The 8839-nt window shown below is 46.8% G+C and overlaps 2 long non-coding RNA genes across 2 annotated transcripts; one reads left to right on the top strand and one right to left on the bottom strand.

Moving 5' to 3' along the window:
* Positions 1-3241: 3241 nt before the first annotated feature.
* Positions 3242-4039, bottom strand: LOC135399478 (uncharacterized). The gene is made up of 2 exons (XR_010424295.1): positions 3891-4039; positions 3242-3415 (listed from the first exon to the last, which is right to left on the bottom strand). It is a non-coding gene; the product is annotated as an uncharacterized LOC135399478 (long non-coding RNA).
* Positions 4040-7460: 3421 nt separating this feature from the next.
* Positions 7461-8061, top strand: LOC135399477 (uncharacterized). The gene is made up of 3 exons (XR_010424294.1): positions 7461-7550; positions 7607-7751; positions 7810-8061. It is a non-coding gene; the product is annotated as an uncharacterized LOC135399477 (long non-coding RNA).
* The last annotated feature ends 778 nt before the right edge of the window (positions 8062-8839 follow it).

Genomic DNA, 8839 nt, shown 5'->3' with positions numbered 1-8839 from the left:
TGTGTGATTCTTCAGCTTTAGTTTTGTGTTCTTCATTTTTCTTTTCCTTTTCTTTCCTTCTTTTTGTTTTCTCTTGTGTTCTGCTTTTCATTGCCTTTTTGTCTTCCCCATTTCACTTTTTTTAAATAACAAGCAGACATCCATCTGGCTTACCTTTCCTTTATTTTTTTTTCTCTTAATACCCCCCTCCCCCCGGGAAAATGAAAACTCTCCGCCTCTGCTACCAAGCTTTCCAAACTGCCATTTTCAGATAAAATTGCTTGGCCTATGGCTAAATCGAGCCCACGAATGCCTGCTCTCAAAGCTCTTTTGGCAATTTTGAACTCCATGGGACATTATTTCCTCCCTCACACGACAAGCAGCTATGGGGTACTAGAGTATCGCCCCAGGCAATGAAACTCCCTGTCCATCTCAAAATAAAGTTGATGAACAACATCTGCAACTGCTGCGAGGTGGTTTAAACCACTCTTATAACTACATGTAATGGGTAGAAATAACTATAACCTTATAATTACATGTTATATAAACAAAATACAGAAACCGACACTGAAGACTTTTGCAAGATTGAAGAAACACTGAAGATTGAAGCATGGACCTCCACGCGAAAGCTTCTACAAATTAAACTTAAACAATAATTACGTGGGTATATTGAGGTTTGTCTCGTTCACAAAAGATATCATTGCACACTCTGCAAAGTTCATCGGTAGTTGCCATGGCCTACATCAATCATAGACACTGCAAACCACTCATTGAGCATAGTCAGTCCGCGGTACGCAATGTGAAAAGCGTCATTGCCCATTGTGAACATGGCCATGCAACACTGCTTGCGGCTTCGCATTTCTCACTAGTTTCTTTTATGAGATGACTAATGCTTTGCCAATTCAACACGAACATACTTCGTAACAACTACTTGGAACTTTGGAACAACTTTGCAAAGCATATGTACTCGTATGCACTTCCTTTAATCGCTTCACGAGTATTTCTCCCGTAACATATCTCAGCAGATGCACTATGTCATGTAGGTAACACAATTTTGGCACAGTATTTACTTTATATGTCCAACGAGCAGAGATATCAAATCTTTGTGCCAAAATGGCGTGCCATGTGTCCGTGTAAAGACGAGTCGCTTAGCTGGAATAGGTACAGCATCTGGATGTTGAATGCAAGAAGTTAATGTTTGACAACGTATATGTCATGGGTTGAATAGAGCAGTATATCGTACACGTCAGAAAAATGCCAACACTTCAGGCTTTACCTTTACCTGTTATTCCAATGTTTACTCTCCCTTCTATTGGAATTATGTATTTCAGAATCATTTTTGTATTACTGAATGTTAATTTGGCAATCCTTTCACATGTCTTGTGATAGACAGGTTAGCAATGTAAGCAGTGTTTATGTGCCTCTCACAACCTGCATCTTTATGCAAAAATACTCCAAAAGCCGGGAGACGACAACTAGACAATGAAGTAGAGAGCTCCAACTTAACATAACAAAATAACAAGGTTTACTCAGACGTTTCATCCGTCATGCGACGGACATCATCAGTGCCAAACTGAATGAGCGATTGCACAACTGGTCATTACTTAAGGATATGGGAGTATTGTTCAGGGAGGGGCCACGCCACGGTTTTTGTTACAAACCGAGGGGTCACTGGATATGTGCCAAGACTCTAGAAGCTTCCTGTGTACCATTCTTTGTTCTCTCTTGTTATGTTAAGTTGGAGTTCTCTACTTTTTTGTATTTTTATGTCTGAGGGTGCTTTTGTGACAAGAGGGCAAGGGTGCCGGCAACATGGCACATGTTCACAAAAATGCAGAACCAGAGAGAGAGAGACACACACACACACACAAAGTATAGCATAACACAGTCCCAATCATTTTGTCGTGTCCTTTTTGATGTGTCGTCTGTTCTACAGTTTTTTTGTTTGTTTGTTTTTTTCGTGTGTAGTTTCTGGATTTTAAGCCCAGGAGCAGTTGCTGTAGAGGATGCTGAGAGCATGTGAAGCATACATTTTCTCATTCTCACATTATGCTGTAAGCAGTGTGAAATACAACTCAAAAGGAATTTAATGAGAGACAATTTGTCACCAAGATCAGTGTTGGAACATTGCAAAGGAAAAATAATTCTAAACCATAATGGATTCCTATCCTATTTAATGGTACAGTATCAGATGGAAGTAATCTAAATAACATTAAAGAAGTAACCGTGCAAATTATCAGTCAAACAGTGAAGCTGGCTGCAGTACACTGCAATGTCGAAATTGCAAAATTCCCATATCGGACCCCCCTCCTGGGAACAAGGCTAACCGGAAGTCGCGCGTCGCTAGTTATAAATTGCGCTGTAATTTGCACATTCTTTAGTGAGGTTAGGTTAGATTAGGTCAGTACATTTTACACGCGCGGGGGGGGGGGGGTCCTCCCCCCGCAGTTGTTCGAGACTGTGCTCATTTCCGTCTAAGCCTCGTTCCCAGGGTTAGATCGGAGGGTGTCCGATGTGGGATTTCTGGCTCACTCCTGCAATGTGTCACGTGTAACAATATCAGTGTTTCCAAAACTGACACATAAACCTTAGGGAGGCCGCAATAGTCAAAGCGGGGGTTACACCACTTGGCGAAAAGAAAAAGCAGATGAAGTGAACGCAATATGCGACAAAACCAAGGAAACACTCACGCTACAACTGCAATATATTGAAGTTGTTTTTAAAAAATAGAAGTTAGTTCAGCGCAGATATCAGCTGTCGAACACACAGCCATCCCGAAAACTATGCCCATCTTTGTTGATGCACCCACGAATCCACAGGAAGACCCCCGAGTCTTTATGCAATTCTGTGTCGTATTCAGCATGTATCTCTCAATTATTCATTAATTTAATTAAGTTACAGGCGTAAATAACTACGCGTATGAATACTAGGAAAACAACGCTTCAGCCGCTTCAGCGGTTCGGCTACCATTGAGGAGGAGGCTATTTGAGAAAATGGAGTGTCGACGGAGCCGTATGGTGTGGCGGGAGTAGTAAGTACTGACCACGTTTATCCGGAAACGCACATCTGGCCTGGACGCCATTAATTAGCAATTAGAGCTAATTGGGACCCCCCACATTAATCAGCACCCTCCAGGGAGCCATCACACTAATTGGGGAACGTCTATCTTGCGTCCAGACCAAGATGTGCGTTTCCGGATAATCGTGGTCATAAAAAATAAAAAAATAGGCAGAAAATAAAATAAAAAGATAGAAATAGAGTAGAGAGAAACAATTTATTCGAAAATCAACGATGCCGCGGCGAAGAAGCCGCTCCGCAACACCCGAGTGACCAGCGTCCGCCATGTTGGTAGTTTGCACCCAGCAGTTGCAGAGATCGACGACAGGTGGCCACTTAGTTGCAAGGCATCACACCAGATGGCGCCACCATCATAGCTCTAGACGAGAAAGACAGAACAAGATACTAGCGGCAGGTAAAAATGACAGCACTGCTAAGCAAGTCTAGGCATGCGAGAGAAAAGGTCTAACCGCTACTGCTAAAACAGTACACATCGCGGGAAAAAGGCTTACGGGGGGACGATCGCTTAGGCCTAACCCCAACACTACGCAGCTAACACAAGGCGGGAACCACATATCGCTAAACATGCGAGAAAAGGCTTAACACGAGCGCGGTCACCGCTAAACACGGCAAACATACGAGGAAAGAGGCTTACGGGGGGGCAATCGCTTAGGCCTAATCCCAACACTACGCAGCTAACACAAGGCGGGAACCACACATCGCTAAACATGCGTCAACAGGCTTGGACACCGCAAAACAAGTCTAAACATGCGAGAAAAGGCTTAACACGAGCGCGGTCACCGCTAAACACGGCAAACATACGAGAAAAGGAGCGCGTCAAATCACTCACTCACCTTTTCCCCCGCGGCAACTTCCAGGCAGAAACTGAGCGAGCGCGGAGAACATACGTCTGCTCCCTACGAGATCCAGCCAGCAACTGAGCGAGCGCGCGGAGCGCACGTCCGTCTTCCGCGACGGTCCGAGAGAAACTGAGAGAGGCGACGCGCGCGCGCGCCCTCTGCTCCACCCGTCCGCGCATGCGCGCGCGCGCGCTCCTAGCGCCCCCTGCGCCGGCCGCGGGTGTTTTCGGTTTCGGCTCTCTGCTGCTGCGCGCGCGCTCCTAGCGGCGACGGGTGGCTTTTCAGTTTCGCTTTCATTCTCCGTTCTTTGCGCGCGCGCGCGTTTATCTGTATAAAGGCAGGGCGCACCGCGCTCGCGTCATCACTACGTGAAGATGTTCAGCTACCACTCTTTACAAAATTGTTCCCGTACCCACGCTTCTTGGGAAGAAGTGGAGAAGGAATGTTTCAACGGCGAAAGTCCCCGCAACGAGCTCGTCATCACTGCTTTTCGCTACGTGATAGACATGGTAGGCTTTGGTAATATAGGAGAGATCTCGCCGGGGCCGCTGCAGGAGATGGTGCGTCGAATTTACGCCCGTTACAAGAACGTCTGCATAACGGTTCCTGACGGGCCCCTGGGACTAATGAGCGAATTTGTGAGCTTGGCCAACGCAGAATTCAACTACATCGCTGCAGACATCGTGGACCTTCTCGCTCGTGCCATCGCTCATATTAAGCACGCCCTGCGGAAGCAGCGACATTTGCAAGCAGTCTACATCGTCAACTTTGTCACTGATTTATTGAAATACCGCTTGGTTATTGACATTCAACGCATTAAACAGTCCGAATAACTTTGACGAGACTCTGTGTGTTCTTTCACTGAAACATCTTTATTGAATACATACAAAGGACTTGGTCGATAGATGCCTGCTCTTTGTTCCACGGTCACTCGATTCACAAAGGCGCTCGCGGTCTTCCTTGCCCCAATGCTGTACAAGGAGGGGTCCTACTGCTATACAGGAAGGCAGTTTGGCCTAACGGGGAGGTTGCTGGACGGCGTTTCCTGTGCTGCGTGATGTGCGACGACAGCGGTTCCTGAAAAACAATGTCATACATAGAATACACTCTCACAGCAGAGACGGTCAACTTACATTTTGCTCCACGAAATGCCTCGCGTCGAGGATGAATGCCCCTCTCACAGCAGAACCACTCGACTCACATTTTGCTCCACGAAACGACTCTCGTCGTGGATGAATGCCCCTCGTGGGTTTTCGATCAACCGTCTCCTCCTCCTGTCATTGCGCTGATGGCGTCTGTACTTTGGACACCACGCCATTGCAATATCGCATAGGATGTCGACGATGTCAACCAAACGAAAAATGAAAGAAGGTTTTAATTTAACCCCAATTTGAAATAATTCTCCCTTTAAGAACTCCTTAATTTTGTATAATCAGCATGGTCTCTAATGAAATTCGTGTTATGCACGAATTCTCCCCCCCGTTTTGGAATAATCTAATGAAAAATGAAAGAAGGAGTTCAATTTTGAATAAGGCCAGATTAAAATGTACCCCCCAAATCTTCCCAATTACACCTAATCAGAATTCATGTTTGACATGAACTCCCTTACCCATTCCCAATTTTGACTGGGGCGGGGGACGCCCCACAATTCCCCATTAAGCCTAATCAGAATTCATGTTTGCCATAAATTCCCATCCCATCCCTCCCCAATTTTGAATAATGCGGGCGATGCTCCCCCTAATTTTGAACTTCGCGGAGCCTAATCGGACCTCATGTTAGGCATGAAGTCCCTCCCCCCAATTTGAAATAATTCTCCTGTGTGCACCTAGCAAATAGAGAAAAGGAGGCATTAATCAAACATCGATCTAAACACATACAAATGCACTTACCTCCGGCGCAAGCAGACCGAACGTTGTGGTGGTGGTGGTGACATCGTCGACATCATCATCTTTAACTGCGGTCTATCCCACGCTCGCTTTTATACGCAGGATCTGTGGTTTCGTATTCTCCTATTGTATTGGGGCAGAGAGAGAGAGAGAGAGAGTCGCGTGATGCGAAAGACGATATGCGTTTATTGGCTGGCGTGTTTACATGGGTGCTTCATGGTCTTCTATAAGAACCCAGGGATCCAATCTAGTAATAAAGAACCAGAATAAGGATTCTACGAACAAAAACCACAATCGAAAAACACTCACGGTATTTGACTCGCCATCCAGCGTTCAGCGAGTTCTCTCCAACCCGCTGCACTCGCTCTGTTCCACTGGTGCACCAGGGAGTAGAGGAGGTGCTCCGCTTCCCCGAAGCTTAAAGGAGCAGTACCTTCTAGCGGTAAAGTATGCTCCTCTAAGCTTCGGGGCACTCTGAAAAAGAGCTCTCCCTCTAGTCCCCGCTGCACAGCGATTTCTCGCCACTCCCTGCCGTAGCACGCCATGAGCACTTCTGTGGTGGCCGTCTCAATGTCTTCTTCGCCTACGATGGCGAACGCTTGCAAAAACGTCTCCATATCCAAGCGGGGCACATCTCCCCCCGCACCGGGGATCAACTGGAAAAATAGCTGCACAATGTGTGTCACAGTGAAACCTACAGAGGAACGTTAGGTATTAGAAAAATAACTATTTCTAAACAAGAAGAGATAGAGAAAAACTTACCAAACGGCGGACGAATGTGGACCAGAAGGTCCAAAATCGTTTGGAACGTATGCAGCATTTTCTCGGGACTCTTGATTCGAGAATAGTGGACAAGGGGGGTACAGGGGATGACCATCTTATAGTACAGGGTTCTCACGCTCGCACTAACCCCATTCACGTCATATCCATCGATTACGTAAATCCGCCACTTTGCTTCTGTGACAAGATGCCGCCCTTTGTTCCTCCAATATCGTGCGAGGAGGAGGAGGAGGAGGAGGAGGAGGGGAGACACAGGGGGTTCGAGACCAGACACGTCCAAGGACTACAAAGACGGAGAGAGAGAGAGAGAGAGAGAGAGAGTGAGAGACGACCCGCTGTCACATCCTGTGTAACCGTCCCAGAGTGGGATTCGAACCCAGGATCCTTCTACACTGTGCGCGACACACTAACCACCAATCTAATTTGTACTGCGTGACGTTTTTCGTATTGCGGGGTTCGTGTCTACACACGTCACAACATGTTCAAACACGTTCAAACATGTTCAAACACGTTCAAACATGTTCAGACACGTTCAATGACGTCATAGAGAGAGAGAGGAATGAGTGTGTCCAGGGGCGACTTCGACGCCTGTGTCCAAACACGTCCAAACATGTTCAGACACGTTCAATGACGTCATAGAGAGGAAGAGAGAGGAACGAGTGTGTCCAGGGACGACTTCGCCGCCCATGTTCAAACACGTCTTAACATGTTTAAACACGTTCAATGACGTCATAGAGAGTGAGAGGCAAAGCTTTACTATAAATGTCGAAGCGAATGGTCGATCGTCATTCCATCATGATCAGCTTGGTAGATCCTCGTAAGTAATACCCATGACGTCGTCATCATCGTCGAAATGTTTGAAGAGTTTCGTTTCCAGTGTACAACACTTTTGCTGCGCGTGAAGTCGGTTTTTTCCCGCCTCACATATTTCGGGAGATTGGCAGGGCCCGCTTCTTCTGCACCAATTGCGGTGGATTGTGGTCCAAAGGTACGCTTCCTCATTATTTTTAAATACGTTCTATAATCGTTCTCATTTTTTTCCAGAGCAAAAGCATTGGACGGACCGATTGATTCGCCCGTTTCTCGGCTGTCGGACGGTACCGTTCGACGTACGTTGCGAAGGACTTCGACTATTGAAGGAAGATGGAGAAGATGGACCATCAGTGTCACTCTGTGACTGAAGAAGATTGTACGTGCGTGTGTTTGAGATATAAAAACATGCGTTTCTCACACTCCTCTCGTTGCAGATTACGAATGGCTACTGACGGGAGATCTACCCCTGGTCCTAACCTTCAAGCCTCCTCCAAAGACCTTCTTTTTGCGAATCGGCGATCAACTGACTACCTGTCGCTGCGGTGGACTCTGGTCGAGAAACCCCAGCCATTGGTTAGACTCGAGCCTTCGTCCGTATTTGGGCTGCCTTCCCGGCTACGAAACCAAAGCTGGAGCCTAATTCGTGTGTAACGAGAAATAAAAAAAGGTTGTCTACTCTCATTCCGTCTCAGTCATGATGATGACACCCGAGCAGAGGTTTGCCACCTTTGTGCAAACGCGAATGTATCGGGACTTGCTGTGATTACGCGATTATATTCACGGCGATAGCTGCGAGGGAGACTTTCGCTCGATTCTCAAGACGATACCCTTACGTCTGTTCACCGTCAGTGGGAAGATTGCAAAGAAAATGAAGCGTTTCGTAGATTACAAGCTGGAGCTGTTGGAAAAGTATAGACGAGGAGAGACAGTCGACCCGTGTCTCATCAACGCGGGTTTCAACCGACCTATCGTCCGTCGCTACTGGCTTCTCCACACATCCCTCGACGTCACGGTGCAGACCGGCGACGACGAGCGTCGGGTCAGCACGTTGGAAGATCGTCTCGCAAGGGTCTTGTGTATGTCGTGAATAAATAAATAGTCTATTTTTACGAAACGAGTTCGCTCACGAGGAGACGTTTTATTGTTTCGTCATTCTCTTCGAGGTTACAGGAAAACATGGATACACAACTTTTCAAGCTGTAGCGTTTCCACATGCGCGTGGCTACGTAGATACAAAAAAGCCCGCAGTAAGGCGAAAAAGGCGATTGAATACACTTGTCGTTATACTCGTCCACTACAGGTAAAGTCCTTCGAAGGTTTGCTTCGATGGGAGGAAGTCCGTAGCTGTCGAAAAACACGGTAGACCCGTCGTAGTTTTTCAGGTAGAGCACCCAGTGCTGCCCGCGCCTTCTTCGCTCTTCCGTATTGATGATTAAATAACCGGGCTTGCGTAAAACGAAGGCT

This window comes from Ornithodoros turicata, chromosome 7 (genome assembly GCF_037126465.1).
Source record: "Ornithodoros turicata isolate Travis chromosome 7, ASM3712646v1, whole genome shotgun sequence".
NCBI lineage: Eukaryota > Metazoa > Arthropoda > Arachnida > Ixodida > Argasidae > Ornithodoros > Ornithodoros turicata.
The sequence above is the reverse complement of the archived record's forward strand: the minus strand, read 5'-3'. Positions and strand labels throughout refer to the sequence as shown.